Genomic DNA, 23466 nt, shown 5'->3' on the forward strand with positions numbered 1-23466 from the left:
GAACCTTCCAGGCTGTTCCAGCACTTTCAGAGCTCTGTTGACAGCACAGTCCTTGACATTAACATGGCTTGCTGGCTGTTTTCCATATCACCAGCCCTTAACCTTTCTCCTCTGCCCAAATAAATTAACATTTGCCATGGGGCCCACAGCGGCTGTGAAGAAACCCCGGCCATGGTGACTGATGGCCCCGAACACTGGGGGACAAGGGAGCACAGTCAAGAAAAGTGCATTAGCCTTATTTGTTCTCTCTTCACCTAGACACCGGTGATTTGTCACCCATGTCACAAGTCTGACAAGGCCTCAGCTTTGATGCCACATGCCCACAAAGTTGGCACAGACCCTAGGGAAAGGTGATTAGATTTCAGGTGCCACATTAGGGTGATGTCGGCCTTGGGTTGAGCAGCTGGCCCAGGCTGTAACTCCTGCGGAGGGATTGGAAAATGAAAAGCACAGCATACGGCACACAAACTCCATCAGCAACTAGGACCTGGGGGTTCACCTGGGGTTTCTGCTGTCTAGGCCAACTGGGAATTGTTTGCTTCTCCCAGAGATCCATGTTCTGAGAATGTGTCTTGGAGGACAAGATGCCATGATAGGAGAGCCCCAGATCCTGGGGGGCTAGAGGGGAGGGTGGTCTCTTCAGTGCCTCTGATATTCAGCATCCTTGTTTTTTAATATGGGAAAATCATTTCTTTTCTGCATTTGCTGTTCTCCTGCCTAGGCTGGGTCACTGACACACTGGCCTTGATTTTAGACAGGACAACAGGGCATCCAGTCTCTCAACTCCGTGTTCATAATACTTCTGTCTCTGACTGGAGACGCCTCTTGCCAGGGAGGGCCTGTGCTGTGGGGAACAGCTCTGCGCTGCAGAGGGAAGGAACGGAGCAGTCCTGGATTGCTGTACCTCCGTGTGCCAGCAGGTGGCTGCTGCGCCCCAAAGGGGATTCGTTCCTGGAAGAACAGAGCGGTTCAGCATCCTGGGATCTGTGCGGCTGCTGGTGTGGTCGCCAAGGGGCTGCACTGAATCAGTCCCCTCCCTGGTCAGCTCTGTCCCTTTGTGGTGGTGGTGCTGACTGTTGGCAGAGACCCCTGCCCTCCCAGAGGAGATTGTGGGGGGAAACACCATCCCCAGGAAGAGAGGAAGGCTGGTCCAGTGGGTAGGGTACTAGCTGGCGACCTAGATTCAATTCCCTGCCACAGGTTCCCTATGCGACCTTGGGCAAGTCATTGAGCCCAGTTCCTCAAAGGCACTTAAGTGCCTAACTCCCATTAATTAATGGGACTTAGGAGCCTTAACACCTGTGATCACCTGGGCTTAAGTCTCTGTGCCTCAGTCCCCTGTAACGTGTCACTCAGAGGCGGCTGAGAGGCAGGGAATTCTTTGGGGAACTGGTCCCTGATTGCAAGTGGCCTCTGGTGGGCTCGGTGCAGTGCTGGGGAACTTTGCAGAGTGAGGAGCCAGGTTCTGCACCAGACTGGCACCTGTGCTAAAGGGGGCTTCCTCAGCCAGGTCTGTCTCTGCAGCCAGATGCCCTGACTGTTTGGATGCAGAGAAATCTGGGGCCTGCCTGCTCGCTAGAGCTCTCATTGGCACATCGTGTAATGCTAGCCACCCAATTTGTTACATGGTCCCTAGCTCCACGACCTCTCCCAGACTTCCATTCTGTTCTGGTCAGGTTCATACATGATGCCCATCGCCGTGGTATCTGAGCAGGTCACAGCACCCCTTTGAGCGAGGGAAGCTTCATCCCCATTTTACAAACTGAGCCCTGAAGTGCTGAAATGAGTTACAAGAGCTCAGCGCCCAGGTAGGCCCCAAAACAAGGGACCAGAGCTGTGTAAGATGCTCAGACACTGGAGGCTTCATTTTTTGACAACCTGGCACTATGCACGTCACCCCAAATGACACTGGGAGTCTGTGGCAAAGCTGCGAATCCCAGGGCCTTAATCACAAGGCCATCCAATTATAATGCCTTCCCTGTGCTCCTGACTGGGTCTCTGGAGTTACAAGCCAGCTGCAGGGATGGGGCGCGTTGTGACTTTTAATTAGCTTGCCATCAATGAGGTGCTTTTCCTGCAGGCTGGTAACTCCAGCTGGAGGGCACTGCTTAGAAATGCTTTGTTTCCACTACAAACACTGGGCCCGATCCTAAATAGCTCTGGGAAGCTTCTGTTGGGTGCTGAGCACCTTTGGCTCCTGCAGGACTCGGTGGAAGTCAAGGTGCACAGCATGTGGCTGGGTCGGGGCCTCTGTTTTCCAATAACTCTTCTGTACATGTTGAGAAATAATGACAGGGGATGCTCCTTTGTGAGCCGCCAGCACCCCTGGGCTGAGCAAATTGGCTGCTGTCTTCTTTTAAGTTCTTTGACAGTAGAAAATATAAAACTCCCCAGCAGCCCCTCCTGCACGCAGATCAAGACTCTGCGCTGGGCTGTCCTTGCGTTTCCTGCTGCTGTGGCTGCTTGCCCTGGGGAGAGGTCATGTGAGATGTTGCTGCGAAGGGCATAATGAGTCCAAGGTGGGGGTGGGGAGGAATTAAGAACAAAATAGGATTTGCTTGCACAACTCTGCTTCTTCTCACTTGTGTTGGCATTTGCTCAGAGACCCAGTCCCCAAGCTCCAGGCCTACGTCCCAGGGAAGGAATGTTCCCCCTCAGGAAAGAGCATTACAGAATTGTCCAGCTGCCTCAGTGAAGGTAGGGGTGGGAGGCTGTGACATACCAGGGTACAATCTAGACTAATGAGTAGCTGTGTCACCCCTGCCCTGTAACCTGGGGAGCCCTTTACAATGTCTTGCTGCTGTAGCTTCCAGCCTGGACTGCTCACAAACAGCCTCCAGCAGGTAATTCACTCCCAGCCAATGTCTGTGTGCTGCAGCCAGCCAGCCAGACGGTGGCTCTTTAAAGATTACCCCAGGGTGAGCCCAGCACACTTCCAGTCCCAGATTTCCCTCCAGAATGTATGTCTTGTGCTGCCCAGCCCTCTCCTGGACAATACAAGTTTATATAAAGTCCATTATTGCTTTACTAGAAATAATATGCACACAACTTGCCAACCCAAATGGAGTTTCCCAGGCACTTCAATTTAAGTGGATTAGATAAAACAATAAAACAAGTTTATTAACTACAGAGAGAGCTTTTAAGTGAGTACAAGTAATGAGGCATGAAAGTCAGAAATGGATACAAGAAAATAAAGTTAAAATGCTACTGGTGCCTAACTTAACAAATTACATCAGATTCAGGCAAAGTTTCTCACCATATGTTCTCAGCAGTGTTATTGACCAAACCTCTTAGGTCAGAACCCCTACTCCCCAGAATCCAGCGAATGCTTCCTTTGTCTTGTCACTTCAGGTGCCATGAATGTGATGGTCGGGGGCTGGGGTGGAGGGGTTTCTTGGGTGTTTGTCCCTCCTTTTCATAGTTTCAGTCCTCCTCTTTAAAAGCATTTCCAGCTAGGTACCAGGAGACAAAAAGTCTCAAGAGAAGGATGTTCCCTGCTGCTTTTCCCTCATCTATTGGAGCTTCTTTTGTTTCCCTTCCTGCTTGATGACTCTGTTTACCACTCACTTGCCCCAGGGGCTTTGGATAGATCTGGGACCCAGGCCCACCTGGGGCTCTGGCTGCGAGAAGCTGTTTGCTTCTCAAATTCTGTTTGAAAGATGGACCATCATCCCTCCAAGCCCCAGACATGAGCTAGTCTCCTTTCTGGCAGTGAGCACCTAGGCCAGGGCCCTCTGCTGCAGTTCCTGGAGAGTTTCACACTTTGCTGTCAGCATCACCAGCAATGGGACACGTACGGGAAGATGGCGACAGCCAGGCCCCAGCCTGCTCGTGGCCAGGGCCTTGGATTGAGTCTGATTCTGGCATCAGCTGGAGAGGTCAGAGGACACTGACCCCACATGGAACAGCAGGCCCTTCCCACTCAGGAGGAGAGCATGCTTCTGCTTTCAGGACTCCAAAACGTAGGGGGAAGGTAGATCCCAGGGAGGTCTCCCCTGAAAGGTAAAGGCAAGTCGCTTGGTGGTGGGGGACAGTGGAGCTGGAAGGCTGGTGCATGACTGAGCACAGATGGGCACCTGCTCTAATATCAGCCAGGGAGTGGACTCACCTCTTTCACTTGGGCTCAGGAGAGAATCCCTCACTGCACTCTGGTGGCTGTTTGAAATGGAGTTGGGCTGGGCTCCTGGCCCTGGATTCCAGCGTTGTTCTGGCTGGCAGGTAACGGGCCTGTCACTGGGGGTTGCTGTCGGGCCCGGTGGGCGAGACTACTAGACTGTTGCCTTACTGGCTTGAGCTTTTCTTATTAACCTCTCCGGGCTGCCAGCAGAGGTGAGAGAGCAGCACATCCGATGGCAAGGGGCTCCCTTTTCCAAGGAGCATGCAGCCACCCAGTGATGGGTCAGAGCGCCCGTCGGGTTTCATGCCAGCCAGGGCGTCTGGTGCCAAAGGCTGCTGAGACTAGAGCTCTGGGGAACCCAGCTAGGCTGGATCTAGAGTTGGGATCTTTCAGGCCCTGTGTTCAGAGGAGGCCCAAGCACGACAGTAAGAATGTCAGGACGCAGGACTGGGAGGAAGAGGAGTTTTTGAGGAGGAGGGAAGGAGAATCCATCCAGATGAGTGGGTAGCGCTGACATTTTTTGAGCTGGGTGGGGAGGTCACCTTTGCCTGCCTACAGCAGAGGAGTTGGAGGGCCAAGCAGGAAGGAGATGGGCTAATTTAAAAATAACAGAGTAAAAAATTCAGGAGGAAGGGTCTGGATTGGATCTGCACAACAGGTGCATGCCCCTGTGGCCCGTCGGGAGAGCACGCTGGCTACAGTGCCTGCTAGTTACACCTCTTGCAGCCGGGCTTCTGCCCATCTTAGCTGTGGAGCTCAGAATGAGACCTGTGGGGGGCAGATTGCCCCCCTCTGCCTTCCGCGGGGTCCGTATGCCTTCCTCTGAAGCCGCTGGTGCTAGCTGTTGTCAGAGACAGGTCCTGGGCAAGCTGGAGCTTGGATCTGATCCAGGCTGGCAATTCCTCTGTTGCTAAACTGGTGCTTACATGTCTATCACTGTGCAGCCCCTCTATGGCCAAGTACATTGTATCACTCTCTAGGACCTCTTTACCTGCATGATCACTTGTGCACTCCCATATTCAGGGGCTGTCCAATGCCATGGACACGACATTTCCTTCCTTCTCAGCTATGAGGGGATGACACAAGGCCCATCTCCAATCCCGGCCCCCTTTTCTGCCATCTGGGTCATGGACACTTGTCAGCTTGCTGAGAGAGCGCCCATGGGGCACAGCCCTGATGTTAGACAACAGGATCAGTGCTGGACACTCTCCACCTGCCAGGCTGGATTTGAAGCAGTAGCTTAGAGTCACGTGCAGGTTTCCCACCGTAGTGGGTACATGGTGAGCTCCTGTAATTACATCACTAACATCAGCACAACCTAGTTCAATGTGCTGGCCATGAAGGGAGAAACCCTAGTATCTGATCTCATGGGGGGAGCCGTGGAGCTGCTGCAACAGAAGTCCTTCCAAGGGGAATAGAAAGATTAGGCCTTTGCTGTTACCAGCCAGCATTCCCCTGTGCTGCCTTTGTCCATCGACAGCCCTTAGAATCAAGGACATGTTAAAGATGTACTGGCTGTGCTGGGCTGGCATGGGCTGCTGGGTGGCCCCGGGCTAATGGGGCGAGGCGGTGGGTACGTTCTGCTGGGCGGCCCTGGGCCAGTGGGGCAAGACGGTGGGTACGTTCTGCTGGGCAGCCCCGGGCCAATGGGGCGAGGCGGTGGGTACGTTCTGCTGGGCGGCCCCGGGCCAATGGGGCGAGGCGGTGGGTACGTTCTGCTGGGCGGCCCCAGGCCAATGGGGCGAGGCGGTGGGTACGCTCTGCTGGGCGGCCCCGGGGCAATGGGGCGAGACGATGGGTATGCTCTGCTGGGCGGCCCCGGGGCAATGGGGCGAGGTGGTGGGTACGCTCTGCTGGGCGGCCCCGGGCCAATAGGGCGAGGCGGTGAGTATGCTCTGCTGGGCGGCCCCGGGCTAATGGGGCGAGGCGGTGGGTACGCTCTGCTGGGCAGCCCTGGGCCAATGGGGCGAGGCAGTGGGTACGTTCTGCTGGGCGGCCCCGGGCCAATGGGGCGAGGCGGTGGGTACGTTCTGCTGGGTGGCCTCGGGCCAATGGGGCGAGGCGGTAGGTACGCTCTGCTGGGCGGCCCCGGGCCAATGGGGCGAGGTGGTGAGTATGCTCTGCTGGGTGGCCCCGGGCTAATGGGGCGAGGCGGTGGGTACGCTCTGCTGGGCGGCCCCGGGCCAGTGGGGCGAGGCGATGGGTACGCTCTGCTGGGCGGCCCCGGGCCAATGGGGCGAGGTGGTGGGTACGCTCTGCTGGGCGGCCCCGGGGCAATGGGGCGAGGCGGTGGGTACGTTCTGCTGCGCGGCCTCGGGCCAATGGGGCGAGGCGGTGGGTACACTCTGCTGGGCGGCCCCGGGCCAATGGGTTGAGGCGGTGGGTACGTTCTGCTGGGCGGCCTCGGGCCAATGGGTTGAGGCGGTGGGTACGTTCTACTGGGCAGCCTCGGGCCAATGGGGCGAGGCGGTGGGTACGTTCTGCTGGGCGGCCCTGGGCAAATGGGGCGAGGCGGTGGGTACGCTCTGCTGGGCGGCCCCGGGGCAATGGGGCGAGACGGTGGGTATGATCTGCTGGGCGGCTTCGGGCCAATGGGGCGAGGCGGTGGGTACGCTCTGCTGGGCGGCTTCGGGCCAATGGGTTGAGGCGGTGGGTACGCTCTGCTGGGCGGCCCCGGGCCAATGGGTTGAGGCGGTGGGTACGCTCTGCTGGGCGGCCCCGGGCTGGCGGGGCAAGAGGGTGGGTATGCTCTGCTGGGCGGCCCCGTGGTGAGGTGATGGGTGTGTTCCATCTGGCAAGCCTGGGCTTGTGGAGGGGGGGCGGGTGCACACAGGGCATGCTGGGTGGCACAACAGGCTTGATTGGCTCAGCAGCCTTGGGTGCATTGGGTGGCACAGAAGGCATGTACTGCCATGGCACACTGGGCAGCATGCAGACCGACCGTGCCTATGGTGTGCTTGGTACACTGAGCACAGCAAGTGGAGTCATTCAGTGCTTGTGCCATCAAGGCCATTGGCGAGCAGTTATGGGGAAATCCCCTTGCCTGTGCCACATGGCCTGACCTGTACCCCAGCAGTCCAGGAGGAGTTTGCCTCAGACTGTTCGTACCGGCCAAGTGGCCAAAGAGTACATATGCTGCTGGCATCCCCTGGGCCCACTGCTCCCTGTGCCCGCCGGGCTGACCGCCACGCATTGCGGCTCCAAACAAAGTGCCTCCCTGGCCCTTACGACTGTTTCTTGCCTCCGCTCCCCTGCCTTGCTAACTGCATGGTTGTGTATCTAGAGCGTGCCCCCAGGGTATTTAAACATGGGAATGTGCCCTGGGAAAGCTGCAGGCTGACTCTGAAATCAGAGGAGACAATATACTGACAAATATCTGTTACCTCACGTCTGCACCTCTGGTTGTGTTGCTATAGCATGGAAGCCTGGCAATAGAATGGGCCCACTTTGTCCTAGATAGCTAAATGGCATCAGCAGGCAGTGGAGAGACTTAGGCGAGCTGATGAAGAGAGCAGCCTCTGTAGCTCCTGCAATGGTCCTATTGAACCCCCAGCCCCCAGCTGCTTCTGGGATCGAGGCAGAAGGAGGTGGCTGGAAGGGCCTCTGCGCCCTACACAGTTGGGGTTGGAGGCAACTGCTCTGATTCTGTCAGCACTTTTGACACTTTCCTTGTCTCCTCTTTACAGATGAAAGAGGCGTCTCCTTTCTGATGCTTCCCCTTTATCCCCCCCCTTCTCCACTCACCTCCCAAGTATGCCCCACACCAGTCCCTGCCCTCTTGCTTGTGCCCCCTGGGCTGTGGATCCAGGAGCATCATGCTGATTAAGACTGGTTCGTTCCAGAGACAGTGCTGGAGCGGCCGAGGCAGGGGTGGATTAGCCTGAAATAAATCCTCCCCTACCCCCCCAAAAAAGGAAAATTCTGGCTCTATCTGATCTAATCCTATCTATCTAATCTGCCTACCCCACACTCATTCCCCTGACCTGCTCAGCTCTCAGGGGTGTAATCGGCTTAGTGATATCCTATAAGAGAGGATGATTCTTTGGGTTCCCCTTTGGGGACTGCATAAAGAGAGAACCACGATGCTCTGCTGAAATGCTCTGGTGTGGTTCATTTGGCCATCCAGCTGCTGGCAGTAAACTTGGATCATGCTGCTGCTTACCTTGGAGAGCTCTTCACCATCTCTTTCTCTCTGTACTCTATGCAGTGGCCCATTGTCCCACAGCTGGGAACACTGCCTGGAACGTGCCCTGCTCAAGGTTGTTTCTTTCACTCTCTTGGCTGATGTGTCTGCCTCAGTTTTATTCCTGCCTGGATCAGAAGAAAAGGAGGCTCACTCTGTGGAAAACTGAGAGATGCTCTTGCTTAACAGAAGCTATGGGCTTGATGCAGGAGTCACTTAGTTAAGCAGGACATTACAGTAGATGATCACCATGATCTCATCTGGCCTTGATGTCTATGAATCGATGGGTTCATTTTATTTGCCTCCACATTTCTGAAACTTTTCTCTGCAGCCACAAGGGCTAGAAACGTACTCTTTTTTTAAATGAAAGCCGAGATTCTCACATAACCACCTGACTCCAGGAGCTGGGGCTTTAAAGACAGTAGCCATTAATCATGCTATTCAGAAGAGTTGGCAGTGCTGCATTTAAGCCCCTTTTGCGCTGTCCCCTTCACCTGTATAATTCTGAATAGAAAAGTTCTTATGGTCTCAAAATGTTTGCACTGATAATTAATAGCTCAGGTAGCATAAAATAGCACAAGGTCAATTTCTTGAGCAGAAATAGTGTTTTCTAGCATGGCAGTCCCATGAGTCACCAGCTCTGCTGTAATACAGTAATTAATAGAATGTCCTCCTCTCCCACGTCCCAAACCAAACCTGTTTAGGACAGAATTAAATATGGATCTCAATTAAAGAACGTCTTTCATAACTGGAGACAGTAGAGGAGCGTGGCAGCCATTTCAAAGGGGGATTCTTTTGGGTGTGGACCGGGACTTGGGTCAAGGTGTGCTGTGGACTTGGCAGATTTTAGCTGCATGGTGCTTGATGGCAACCAGGCAAGTGGGAATTTTTCTGCTCCTGATTTATGCATCACATCTAATCTCTCCTGCTTTCTCTCTCCTCTGGGGCCAGGGAGATCAATGTGAGGTGGCTACTGGCTGTCACTCTCTGTGGGGCAGGGTTGTTGTCAGACTCTGATTTAATTCAGTGCATGGCATTCTCAGACTGGTGTTTAATTAAGCTGTCAGATCGTTACCTTTAATCAGTATGTGTTAGAACCAAGCCAAGGGCCTTGTCCCATGGCACTCAGGGAGCTCCTTCTTCTACTGTGAGGGGGGCAGACCCACAACTACCCCACTGGACCACTCTCATCCTTTGCCCTAATGCCCCCACAGACCCACCATTACAGCTTAGGGCTTGGGGAAGGACTAAACTGCCCAGGGTCTCCAGCCCTAGGGTGGGGTCCACTCACTCCATTTTAGGAGCAAGAGGAGCAAGCCAAGCCATCCCATGCCTTTCCACCCAGCGGCTGGGCAGGATCTGTGCCGTGTGTGGTCCCCTGGTGCTGTGTGAGGGCCAGGGGAGCAGGGAGAGGGCACTGGTATGTCAGCTGTGGTTGGGCTCTGACACTGATGGTTCCATTTTTGCTGCCTTTGGAATCAGTGAAGAAGGAAATGAAGAGAAGTGTTTCCTCTGGCTGGTTGCTTTGTTTATAACTCTCTGTATGGATCTTTGATCCCTCCCAACTAGTCACCCATCAGAGGTTCCTGCCTCCTTAAGAGGTTCTCCTAAAGCAGCTCCCACTTTCCCAATATGGAGACCATCTCCCATAGGAAGAAACAAGATCAGTCTAAAGTCAGTCCCATTACTGACTAGTGCATGTCCTCGGGAAAGTCACGTCACTTCTCTGTGCCTCAGTTTCCTCATCTGCAAAGTGGGAATATGAATCCCTCCCTATCTCACAGGGGTGTGGTGAGGCCACAGTGCTGATAAGGGTTTGAAGAGGGAAAGCACTAAGTGTTGTTCTTTAACCTTTCTCTTCTCTCAAGGTTTCAGGACATTGCTCTGGGAGGCTGATCCCCTTTCCCCTGCCTGGCTCTCCAGTCTCTGCAAAGATGCAGATGTGGCTGATGTGAATCATTCTTTTCTTAAGTTTAAGATAAAAAAACAAAGTAAAACCTCTGTATACCTAATTCTCCATTGGTGATGTGACTCAGGTACGTCTGCAGCAGGGAGCCTCAGAGCCTAGGTCTGGTGCTAAAAATAGCTGGGTAGCCATTCAGGCTCAGGCTGGAGATCAGGCTCTGAAGCCTATGGAGGGGGGTTGGCTCCAGAGTGCGAGCACCAGCCCAAACCCAACCATCTACATGGCTATTTAAAGTGCCATAGCGAGTCTGTAGACCCATGCTGCTCTGGGTTTCTGCTTGCCATGTAGACTTACCCATAGTGACACCTGTGAGATAGTGAGATCACAGCAGGATGATGGGGGACTGGGAGCATTTGGGAGTGATGAATGAGAGGATGAAGTGCGTGTGTGGAAAACAACTGCCTTCTGGCCTCTGTCCCGAAAGTGCCACTAGGTACTCAAGTTGGGGGAAGAGAAGGGCCTGATCCAAAGCTCTTTGACTCCAGTGGGCTTTGAATCAGACTCCAACTGCCCAGAGAGTTCCTGTCTAATTTGTTTTAGCAACCAAATTTAGCTTTGCAACCTTTGTGCAGCAAGGTTGTGCAGAGTCAATGAGCAATATTAATGTGTTTCATAGAATCATAGAGATTAGGGTTGGAAGAGACCTCAGGAGGTCATCTAGTCCAATCCCCTGCTCAAAGCAGGACCAACACCAACTAAATCATCCCAGCTAGGGCTTTGTCAAGCCGGGCCTTAAAAACCTCTAAGGATAGAGATTCCACCACCTCCCTAGGTAACCCATTCCAGTGCTTCACCACCCTCCTAGTGAAATAGTGTTTCCTAATATCCAACCTAGACCTCCCCCACTGCAACGTGTTTATTAGGAGCAGTTTGAAATTCCCATGGAAACTTTTTTTGTTTGGATGTAAAGAATTCCCTACCTGTCTGCAAACCAAACATTGACATGTGGAAGGTGAAACAGACTAGAAACAAACACTGACCTGTCTGTTCACATTCTCCAAAGGGAGGGAAATGGGCAAAGCAAAGGAAGAATGTAGTGGGGGGAGGAGGTTGTTTGAAGAAAATTTCAATTTTGATTTTTTTCCTGCTGTTTTAATTGTCTAAGATGTGTCAGAAACACTGACATGGATGGTTGGTTTTCAGAAACAGCCCATATCTCCTGTCTGTCACACTGAGATTCATGGAGTTTCTCCTGATTTACTGTCATCTAAGAAAGTGGCATCTGGCCACAACGACTTTTATCCCAACAATGTCCCTTTAATAGCAGACATGGAGTAAGAGTCCAAGTTTCTCCTTCTCCGGAGCTGAATGTCTCTGGAAAGAGCTTTCCCAGCTCTCAGCCGCCTGGCTGCTGAGCCTAGCACCCAACTGCCAGGGAGGGAGCATGCCAAGGGTGAAGGGGATCTGAACCGCACAGAGTGCCTTGCAGCTCCCAGCTGGCTACAGGCTCACCGAGCTGCACAAAAAGGCTTTTCATGCCCTGCACAAACAAGCGAGAGGCATGAGAGGTTGTTATCGCAAAGCATCAACGCTAGTGGCAGCTCAGGCTTGGGTTCCCAAAATAACCACTTGCTGCAAACACAGACGTGAAACCTCAAAGGCTGAGCTTTATCGGCCGCTGTCTGGTCGAGGAGTAGGAATGGGCAGCTTCTGTGAGTCCCTTTCTGAGAAACCCTGGTTTGCTGGCAGGGAGCTGTTGGGGAATAAAGGATTCAGGCACACTTAGCGTTTCTGGGTGGTTTCTATAAACTGGGAGAGGCCTCACAGCCAGCAATATTACACCATTCCCGACAGCACCTCCTGCTGGGAGGGGCTGGGACTGCAGTAGCTGTGCGTTCTCCCACAGCCAGTGCTCCTGCACCTTTCCCTACAGCGCCTCCTGCTGAGAGAGGTTGGCATGTGGTAGCTGTGAGTTTCTCCTGCAGCCAGCGCTATTACATGTATAGGAGAGAGAGCCTGGAGCTCTGGGCCTGGTGTAGGGTCTGAGGCCTAAACCTTAGACTACAAAGTTAGGCCGTGTCCTGAACCAAAGTAAAGCCATGCTGTGAACCAGTCAGGCCCTGTGTCAAAGCAGATGCTTACAGGTTCACTGTCTGGTACATGAACCTGGCAACAGTATTGCTGGGGTTGTTAAAAAACAGGCACTCCTACGAAGTACTAGGCACTAGGTATTCCAGAAGGGTAGTACAAGAACACCCTGATGCAAAGTTATTTGTAAACACACTCCCTGAAGATGGTGGAGGGACACACTGACCCCTCCTAAAGATAAGGTCAGGATAATGGATGGAGATGTTTTGTTCGAACCAACAGATACAAGGGGTAGGGTGGTAACTAACCACCTCAGAAGGGTATCAGTGTATGAAAGAGGGGTCACAAAAGGGGCATCTTTGTCCAGCCGAGGGGGCAGCAGAAAGACCTGCTGCTGACTGAGCTGAGTCCATTGTCACAGGCATACATGCATTAGGGCACTAATACCATGCCTCGTCGACACACCTGGCCAAGCACCTTCTCCACCGAACCGGATCTGTGGTCTTTCTGGGCAGTACTATCGAGGTCTGCTGAGCTGGCTGTCTGCATCAGTGTCCATTGGGTGCTCAGCCACTGCGGTGATGGACTGCAGCATAGAAACTGCTGGTCAATAGGTGGAAAGGAGGCGACCTGGTCAGAGCGCAAATCCAGCTGGGTACTGAGCATACCTCACCCCCACTGCAGTACAGTGAGGCAGTTAGCGTGTGTCCCACAGCATGTATTGTTCCCACCTGTATTGTCACAGATGATGATGGGGCTGGATTCTCAGCTGGTGTAGCTGAGAATTCACTTCAATGGAACAATGCTGATTTACAGGAGCTGAGGATCTTGTCCTGCCGTGCGCACGAGTCCACACTGGAAATGAGCGGAAATAAAGCACAATTCAACTTCTGCCCCATCCTTGAGGTTTTTCAGGTTCGGTTGAAGAACGCTTCATAACAATAATTACACACCTGGGCTGTGCCTCCACAACATGGGTATCAGGAGAACGAATTCATAAATGTTTGTGTGAAAGATGGTGAACGGTAGGGGTCATTGTTTTTAATGGGGAAATTAGGAATGATAAAAAGACAGAAGGAACTGAGGCAAAGTCAGTACAGCTATGCAGAGAAGCAGTTGTCTTTGATGTCTGCTAACCCAGGACCTATCCACACCCAGGGACTACAGCTACTTAATGAGAAAAGGGAAATAATTACAGTACTACTAGTGTCAGAAAAACAAGGATGTTCACAGAACCCCCAACTCAACTCCCCTCTCACGCTGGTGTAAATCAGGAGTAACTCCACTGGAGGCAAGGGGGTTACACTGGATTCAGTGGAGGTGAATCAGCCACACAGAGTGCCGTTTTAAACACCTATGTGCAGATTTGCCCTGGCTAATGCAAGAAGCCTGTGCAGATACCAATGAGCCAATGCAACAGTGTCATAACAAGTCCACCTGCTTACCTCCCTTGGGCACAAACTAGGGAAGGACAATCGGGCCGGGACACAGCTTAATGGCATGCTGCCACCTTAACCTAGATCCTACACAGGCCTCTGCTCTAACTGTGCATGGCTGGCTGGGGCTCCTTGGCTTCAGTACGGGCCAGGGCCAGAGGTGAGTGGCGGTGGAGCCAAGGAAAAGCCACTCTCTGCAGCATGTGCCTCCTCGCACCAGGCAGGTTTCCATGCGGAGATGTACCCAGGGGTTGCTACTGGTGGAAGCAGTTGCTGGCCTTCCTTGCATTATACCTCTGGGAGTCAGTATCAGTGCTACGACATAGCCAAACAGCAAAGGAAGGACCTCTTGGCATGTAAAGAACATGATGGCCCTGAAGAGGAATTGGCAGGAGCTCAGTGACCAAACCTTCCGTGTTTGGAGATTCAGGCAGAGGGGCATCTGGGCTTTGTAGCCCTACTTGTCTGTTCTTATTGGTATTGGTCTTTTCCTCAGCCATTATTTCAAGCTAGTTCTGCTGGATGGTGGGACTTTGGCCAGAGACTCTCTTCATTCTGGTTGCACCACAAAAGCCTGACTCCCCCGAGAGGGTTTCATTGGGGTGTCCTGCTGAGCTGGCAGTATGAACATTGGGCCTGCAGACTGCTGCTGGGGAGCTTCATTGTGCAGGCCCAGCAAAGATTTTCCATTCGAACTGCAGCGTCTGTTAAAGCATAATTATCTTTCCCAGAAGCTTGTGATAAAGGCTATAGCTAGGGAGCCAAACAAAAGTGGTTGCGAGCAGAGGACCCCTCCTACAGGATATGTTGCAACTGGTCAGTTGTTTTGGTCCAAAATACGTTTTGATGAAAAGGGACTGCTTTTGGAAATAACAATTTTCCAAAGTTTTCATTTCTTTTAATTTTTAAAAAAATAAAATACTTATTTTCCAACCACCTGCATGATACCTGGTATGGAATCTCTCTAATGCTAGCCATCTCCACTGCTTCCACTACTCCAGTGGTATTTTGATAAGCATGCATGAAGGCTCATGTGACTATCATTGAATAACTAGCAGAGATTCCATCACATGAAGGGTGTAATCAATAAATCATGTGCCAGTGATGGTTATTTTACAAGTCCAGTTCTTTCCCCACAGTTCAGTGGGCAGATTGTTACAGAGCTGTGTGTGTGCACATGCACTGTTGTACATTTACACTGTCTTGGACCTGTTCAGGAGCTTCTCTCCTCAACTCCATAGTGATTAAGAGAAAATCCAGTTTGGTCTGTTTCCTTTGAAAGAAAGAAATGGAAGGAAGGAATCATTGAAAAAAACTCCATCTGCTGAACATCAAGTACTGCCATCTATGGCTTTGCTAAAGAAATTCATGCTCAGGTGTGTGTCACAAAGTAGCAAGGAAAGAATCTGCATTTGTGATTGTCCTAGCTGGGTTACCCGTTGACTGATTTGAAATCCCAAAGTGACTTCTAACATGTACAGATCCTGAGATTTCACTGGTGTGTGGCATATATACATGAGTTCCGTAAAAAATATTTTTTTTTCCTTGGAGAGTCTGACAGATAAAAATTCTATTGTAAGGATAATAATAGTTCATGAGAATACAGTATAAGTGAATGCAGCTGCAGTATCGTATACTTCCAGCTATAATAATCTGTATTTTCTTTCATGCAAACTTAGCAAAGTGTGACATACAAATCACTTCACTCACCGTTGAATTGCAGCCACCCCTGGGGTAAAACACAGCAGCTATTTAACGGTGCACAGCAACTCTACACAAGAGTGGTTAGGGCTCAAAATGAAGAACGTATCCATTGGGGACTGCGGGGGGAATTTTGAGTAGCAAGCTGAAATTTATTTGTAGATGAAAGCTCTCTCAAGCTTGGCTCTGATGCAGCATCTGAACTTTCCATGAAGTTTCTGCTATTTACCCAACTTCGCAGCTGGGTTTGACTGAGGCACAAAGCACAAAGAGGCAAAGACTTGCCCAAGTTTGTATAATGAGTCAACAGCTCAGTAGGGGACTAGACCCTTGTATCCTCTTGGCTCCTGGTCCTTGGCTCTAACCACTAGACCATGTGGCTTAGTTTTGTTCCTGGTACTGCCTGCTGGAGTGTGGTCTGTAAAGAAAAAGCCTCAGTGTGACTAATAAAGGGAGGCATTTTATGTAGCAGTAAAATAAGCCTGCTTCATTCAAGCGTGTGCTGGTGGCTCCATGAATGTGAAGTCATGGGCTGGTTCTATGGCTGTTCACCAGGTTAAGCTAAATGGCAGATTCCCTCTGCGTGTGCACATGTTTGCAGTGGGGCAAACGGCATAGTTCTGTGAGGAACTGATTTAGGCCCTGTCCACATTAAGGCAAGTCACACCAGTGCAAAGCCCTAGTGTAGACACACTGCATGAGACCACAGCAAGGCTTACGCTAGCGCAGCTTACTCCAGTAATGTAGCTAGGGCCTTACTGGCTGTGTCTGTTCCCAGCAGCTATTATTCATACGAGGGTGTAGATGAGGCCCCTCTCCTTTGGTGACACCTAGTGCCACGCTGGCAATGTGTCAGGAATCTGAGGCCAACACTGGATTTGTATAGAAATGGACATACATTTAAAAACCACATGCAATTGGGTCTAATCTTTGTCTGATCCTCTACCTCCCTTGAGCTGTCATTAGAGCATTCTTCTCTGAGTTCACCAGCAAAAAAATAGCTGCTGCCTACCAATAGTCCTTTCAAATATTGCATAATGCATTGTTACAGGAAGTCACTTGCCTCTGTGGAGGCAGCAGCCCAGCTCGAAGGAGCTAAGGCCAGTAACTGGTGTTAGAGTAATGCTTGTTCGTAAATTATGTAACCCAACAAGTGTCTTTTTGTATCTGCTGCCTTAAAACAAAACATACTTGATCCTTTCTTTGATTTTTGTCAAGCAAATGGGCTGTGTTCCCCAATTATAGATGTGAAAGAAGGCTTATGTGACCATCGCTTAAACACCACCCTATACCAGAAACCTACTGACCGCTATACTTACCTACATGCCTTCATCCAGACCACACCACACGATCCATTGTCTACAGCCAAGCTCTACGATACAACCGCATTTGCTCCAACCCCTAAGACAGAGACAAACACCTACAAGATCTCTATCAAGCATTCTTACAACTACAATACCCACCTGCGGAAGTGAAGAAACAGATTGACAGAGCCAGAAGAGTACCCAGAAGTCACCTCCTCCAGGACAGGCCCAACAAAGAAAATAACAAAGCCACTAGCCGTCACCTTCAGCCCGCAACTAAAACCGCTCCAATGCATCATCAAGAATCTACAACCTATGCTGAAGGACGACCCATCACTCTCACAGATCTTGGGAGACAGGCCAGTCCTTGCTTACAGACAGCCCCCCAACCTGAAGCAAATACTCACCAGCAACCACACACCACACAACAAAAACACTAACCCAGGAACTTATCCTTGCAACAAAGCCCAATGCCAACTGTGTCCACATATCTATTCAGGGGACACCATCATAGGGCCTAATCACATCAGCCACACTATCAGAGGCTTGTTCACCTGCACATCCACCAATGTGATATATGCCATTATGTGCCAGCAATGCCCCTCTGCCATGTACATTGGCCAAACTGGACAGTCTCTACGTAAAAGAATAAATGGACACAAATCAGACGTCAAGAATTATAACATTTAAAAACCAGTCGGAGAACATGTCAATCTCTCTGGTCACTCGATTACAGAACTTAAAGTTGCAGTTCTTCAACAAAAAATCTTCAAAAACAGACTCCAACGAGAGACTGCTGAATTGGAATTAATTTGTAAACTGGACACCACGACATTAGGCTTGAATAAAGACTGGGAGTGGATGTGTCATTACACAAAGTAAAACTATTTCCCCATGTTTATTCCCCTCCCCCCGCCCCCCCGCACTGTTCCTCACAGGTTCTTGTCAACTGCTGGAAATGGCCCACCTTGATTATCACTACAAAAAGTTTTTTTCTCTCCTGCTGGTAATAGCTCACCTTACCTGATCACTCTCGTTACAGTGTGTATGGTAACACCCATTGTTTCATGTTCTCTGTGTATATAAAATCTCCCCACTTTATTTTACACTGCATGCATCCGATGAAGTGAGCTGTAGCTCATGAAAGCTTAAGCTCAAATAAATTTGTTAATCTCTAAAGTGCCACAAGTACTCCTTTTTGCGGATACAGACTAACAGGGCTGCTACACTGAAAAATAGTCTCCCTGGAATCCAATGTGATCCTGATAGAACTGATTACTGAGAACAATAGGCCCTTAAAGTCAGCCCTAGATAGAAATGCAAAACTAAGCCCAGAAAGGATTATTGACAGAAACAAAGACGGGGGAAAAAAAAGAGAGCCAAATCCTAAATGAAAGGTAGCTTGTGTGTGGTGCAGGTAATCTCCTGTCCCTCTCTTGACAGCAGGTGTTGGTCAAGGCTGGTTGAATTTGTTGTGTGGGATTAGCCTTTCCCCTCTCCCCGCATTTGCCAGTGGGCTATTAGCACATTGCAACACTTCCCCAGTCTGGACACTTTGATACTGTGGTTATTGTGTTGCAGCAGTGTCTAGGTGTCCCTAGTCATGGCTCAGGACTGCATTGTGCCAGGTGCTGGACAAACGCAAGGCAATGTTTTTTCCCCCTACCTACATGCCTAGGCCTCTGGATTGTTTGTAGTGAGGATCCAGGGGGACAGTGCAGTTGGAGCCTGGCGATTGGGTGCGGAGGGCACATGGAAAGTTTCCATTCGCTCACTGGGTGATGTAACCTTCACAAACTACCCTTTTAAATTTCGTTTCTTCCATAGATGTGGGCTGGGGGGCCTGAAATGCCTTCCCCGGGAATCCGTGCGGGAGGAAGACTCACTGCACTGCGGCGAAGGGTTGCAAGAAGCGAAGAAAACTGGAGGTGTGTGAAAACGCCTCCATCCAAAATGTGGAAGCTGGATCCCCCACGTCTTTGCTGCTTGCCCAGCCGTAGCAGCGCCGGGGACAAGCCTGCTGCTTGCGGGTCCCAGGGACAGCGGCTCCATTAGGGAGGATTAAACCCCAACGCCTGATGGGGTGGCCACTTGTTCTGCTGCCCAGGTGCTAGCTGCTCTTTCCATGTTGGCAGCACTTGGGCCCCCAGGCGCTACCCCAACACAGCTCAGCCCCCATTCTGGGCCGGTCCAGCGGGTGCCTGCGGCCAGGGAGCGGGACCGTGACCGGCGTGGGATGTGGCCTTGGGGCGCTGGTGCCTGGGGAGATCTGCCCGGGGTCCCAGGCTCGCCAGCCCCGCTTGCTGTAGCAAGGCAGCGCCGCTCCCCACCTGGCTGCGGGCAGGGCGAGGCGAGGGGCCAGCCCTAGCTCTCGGTGGGCTGCCGGAGCCTCTTCCCCTTCCCCGCCGGCGGCGTCCCCCCCTCCGTGCGGAGGCTGGGTCCGCCCCTCCCCTCTCGCCCGCCGGGCTGCAGCCTTCGCTCCCAGCCCTCCCATTCCTCCCCGCCCCGCCGCCGCTTGCTGAGCGATTTGTCCCGCTGCAGGGCGGGGAAGCGGCCGCGTCGCTGGAAGCGGGCGGAGAGCGAGGCGGCGCGGAGCTTGGGGGATGCCGCTGCTGAGCCGCTCCCTGCACAGCCTGACTCCGGAGCAGCCAGCCAGCCAGCCAGGTGAGCGGGGGGGCCCTGCTTGCACCTCCCCGGGGCCCTGCACGCTTGGGACCGCAGCCGCCGCCCCAGCCGGGGCTCTAGCCCCACGGACGCGGGCTGCAGCCTCCGTTCGGATCTGCGGCCCCTCGGTGGCCTGCCTTGCAAAACCCGCGGGGTGGGTGTTTCTGGGGCCGCGCGGGAGTGTGTGTGTCTGCCTCTGAATATCCCCTCTCCTTGCAGTGTCTGCTCGGTGGCCCCACCCATGCCCTAGGTGCAGCCGCGTCCAGGTGGCCTGCTTGTGATTTCGCCATCCCATTTACCCCCCGCCTTGCACGTTGCCTGTGCAAAATTCCCCATCTTTTCCCCTCCGAGTGCCCGCTGGGGAGGGGTGTGTTCCTTTCTTCCCCCGCCAGCCTGCCACTCGCTATTGCACGCTAAGGAGAGAGGGGCAATCTTGGTTCGGAGGGGCGTCCATTTCTGGGGGCACAGATCCGGCGCGTTCCTTCCTGATCTCCTGGTTTGAAGGCTCAGGTCCCCTCAGACTCCCTGCCTTCCCCCACCCCCGAAATGGTAGCTGACACATTTCTCATAGCTACCCTCTCCCTTCCCCCAGATCATGGGGAATGCTCTAACCGGGAACGGATCCGCTCAGGTCTGGGCTCGGAGGTGACGGGCAAGACACTTGGGAGAGAACAAAATGAAGGGGAGACGCAGCTTGTTCTGGTTGCCGCTCACATGCGCGCACACACACACATTTTGCTCTGTGTCAGAGCAGAGATCAAACTGCAGGCGTGTGTGTGTATTTGGCGTTGTCTGAGGACTGAGGAGCTTGAGGGAACCGACACTGGGGAAGGAAAGGGGAGGAACAAGCATCAGGGAAAATTCCCCCTGGGGTGGGCTAAACGGCAGTCCATAGAAGACTTGTTGGTGCTGAAAGTTTCTGGGCATGGCCAGCTCAAACCTACCTGATTTGGTTTCCTTAGTGACACACCCGGTAGAGCAGGGAGGAAAGGGGAGTGGTGAGCCAGCCAGGAAGGCAGAGAAACCTTTCATGGGGAATGGCTGTTTTTTTTTTTTTAATATATACTAAGCAAATGATCTGTCCGGGCCTCTGCCAAGGTCAGATGGCTATGACATCTCTTCCCCTTCAGAGAGCTGGAAGGCACTGAAATACTAGCAGATCTGTCAGTCTGGAGCAAGGCTGGGCCACCACGCCCAGATCTCTGCTCCTCCTGTGGCATGAATACACTCTGCGCCATCACCTATGGTTTCTTAGATGCCTCTGAATTGGTTTCCTGTAATGTGCACAAAAAGTTTTAAACACAGTTTATTTTCCCACAGCTTTGTACAGGGGTGGGAGTATGTACACGTGTCAGGGGATAGCAAGACATAATCCCTCTCCCCCAGTGCATTTGCAGTTGAAACATGGGGGGTTTGATCTTGCAGCAATGAAACAGTTGGGTATGTTTTGCCACCTTCTTAGATGGGAGCAGAAATTGGGCCTCAAGGCTCTGATCTCTCTAAGGCTTTGTTATGCTCACAGTTGTTGATTTGTAAGAAGAGTTCCCCATGCACCCGCACCAATTCTTCTACACTACACTCTGGAGAAGCCAGTGCTCTTTTTGGTGTGGCTGTCCACAACAGTTAAGGCTACATTTCCCAGTCTCTGGCAGCTGAGGGGTTAAATAAATCCCACAGCCAAACAATAAACTGCAAATAGGGGTGAAAAATGTGTATGATTCTGGAGCCCCACTGGAAAGTACAAGCCAGGGTGCCTAAGGAATTTAGGATCAGGCTCAGATTAGGGAATTCAAGGGGGGAAATCTGACCACAGGAATTCCTCTGAAATTGGAACTGCTGTTTTGCCCTTAATAATGTTTGATTGCAGGAGTGTTGATGTCAGGAGGATAATATACATTAGAGGAGAGTGTGCAGGGAGCCAGGAACAACTTGGAATGGGTCTCTGCATATTTCCAGGGTTATTTTTGGAATATCGTCAGATGGCAAGAGGTAGGCTCTGGAGGTATAATAAAGCTTCACACTTTCTTAATTGTCTGATTATACGGGAGATTGTGCAAAGGTATGGGACCTTGCAAGTCCCCTTCCTTTACCATTGGTGCATTTACAAGATGGATTATTTCCACCACGACATTTCTCTCCTCTTGCATTTCTAATGCTTCCCTCAATATTTGAAATTATGGTCTCTTTCCTGAGCAAAGAACGGATTGAGTGTGCTCTTTAATTTATACAATATATCATGGAAGTTAGAGATGGAAAAGCTTTATTAGATCATCTAGTGGTTGGTGGGAGCTAGCTCCTTACGGTCTATTCTCTGGACCTTTTCCCAGTCTAGTTTCAAACCTCCCCAGAGGAGTGGCTTTCCCCATTTCCTTGGAGAGATTGTTCCATGCTCTAATCAATCTCACCATAAAGATGCTTTTCCCTGATCTTCAGCATAAATATTCCTTTTCCTCAATTTTGTCGCATTAGATTTGCTTGATGTATTTCAGCTTCAAAGCTATAAAGAGCTAGAGACCTGTTAAGTATATTATTAGTCTGAGTTATGTCCCATTGGGGTGCCCTAAATGATTGCTCTTTCTCTCTGGTGGTTTTACCCCTCTCAGCTATCTAAGGGAGCTCTAGTCCAGAGTGGCCACCTGCTTATGCATGTGTTAATGTCCATATCCATGGTGGAGAGTGTGTGTGTGTGTGTGTGTGTGTGTGTGTGTGTGTGTATATATATATATATATACACCCACACCCACACACACGAGTGATGCTTCTATGCTGGATTGAGCATGTAAACCTATTTCTTTGTGTTTTGCCTCACTGCAACCTACTGGAGAGCTCTGTACCTGTCAGATCCCATTCCCTCTCGTACACGGGCTGTAGTGTGACTGTGCATGCAGGGAGTTGTTTTAGCCACTCGCTGTGGTGTTTTTTTGTCCTTTTCAAACTAGATAAGGTTGATTAATGTGTGCTGAGGAGAAATGGGGCAGGCTCAGGGGAGAGAGCTAGCACTGGGGAACTTTCTCTGAATAGGGAGGCCTTGATCTCATGTGGTCACTGGACTGGAGCCTGTTTGTTTACATAGGTAACTTCCTGGTGCGAGTGCCTATGCTCTCAAATGAGACCGATGCTTTGTAGACTCTGCCCAATGCTGACTTTGGACCCCAGCAGCAAGAACAGGGACTGTGCTGCAGGCTCTGTGCCAACTCTTGATTGTAATGGCATGTACCAAATTTGCTGTTGACATTCCTACTCCCAAAGCTTCCCTTCCCTCTCCCCTCCTTACACACACACGACTTGCAGAAGATCTCTCTCTCTCTCCCTCTCTCCCACCCATCCACCATGCCCTGGCTCTCATGCTAGTCCCCATCGGGATACAAGCTCTGTGTAGCATTACAAATGTCACCTCCCCTATGTCGCCCCAGCAAGGCCTCTTATCTTTGCACCTATCACGGGCCTCCCCTGTGTCCCCTTGCCACTGGGGCAGTTGCTGGTAGTGGGGGCATTTGTCTTTTCTGTTTACAACCAATGTGTTGTGTTTAGAGCTTTAACAGCAACTTCAGGTGGTAATGAAGGCATGAAATCAGCTATTACCATAAATAGCAAAGCAGAGCTCCCACTCCTTAGGAGTGCGGCGGGAGCACATCTGTCTTGTGGGAGCTGTGGTTTGAAACCATGGCTCAAGAGGCTGGTAGACTGTGCTGCTTGTCTGTGAATCTGCTATCCACTTGCAGTCGTGGGTGAGGTATGATCCTCCCTGTGAGTGCCGTTCTCGATCGTGTGATGACATTGCAGATCCACGCTGCTGGCCTTCAGCCCAGGGAGAGGAAAATCTCTCTTTCTGAACCTCTCAAATTTCTCTCTGATTGAGATAATAGCCGTCATATCCTGGGGTGAGCGGAGTAGCAATAACAAGCATTTTCTAGTCCTCTGTGGACTAAAATAATAATAAACTAGTATTTAGGGTGACCAGATAGTAAGTGTGAAAAATCGGGATGGGGGTGGGTAATAGGTGCCTATAAAAGAAAAAGCTCCAAATATTGGGACTGTTCCTATAAAATTGGGACATCTGGTCACCC

The 23466-nt window shown here is 51.5% G+C and overlaps 1 protein-coding gene across 4 annotated transcripts in view; it reads left to right on the plus strand.

The window, feature by feature from the left end:
* Positions 1-18749: 18749 nt before the first annotated feature.
* EPB41L1 (erythrocyte membrane protein band 4.1 like 1) overlaps positions 18750-23466 on the plus strand; it is a 152008-nt gene continuing 147291 nt past the window's right edge. For 2 of the 4 annotated variants that reach the window (XM_075118827.1, XM_075118826.1), the window contains exon 1: positions 18750-19399. The gene's annotated coding sequence lies outside the window, so the exon portion shown is untranslated. The remainder of the gene's footprint in view (positions 19400-23466) is intronic. The other 2 variants (XM_075118824.1, XM_075118825.1) reach the window with 2 other exon arrangements.

Source organism: Caretta caretta, chromosome 13 (genome assembly GCF_965140235.1).
Source record: "Caretta caretta isolate rCarCar2 chromosome 13, rCarCar1.hap1, whole genome shotgun sequence".
Classification (NCBI taxonomy): Eukaryota; Metazoa; Chordata; order Testudines; family Cheloniidae; genus Caretta; species Caretta caretta.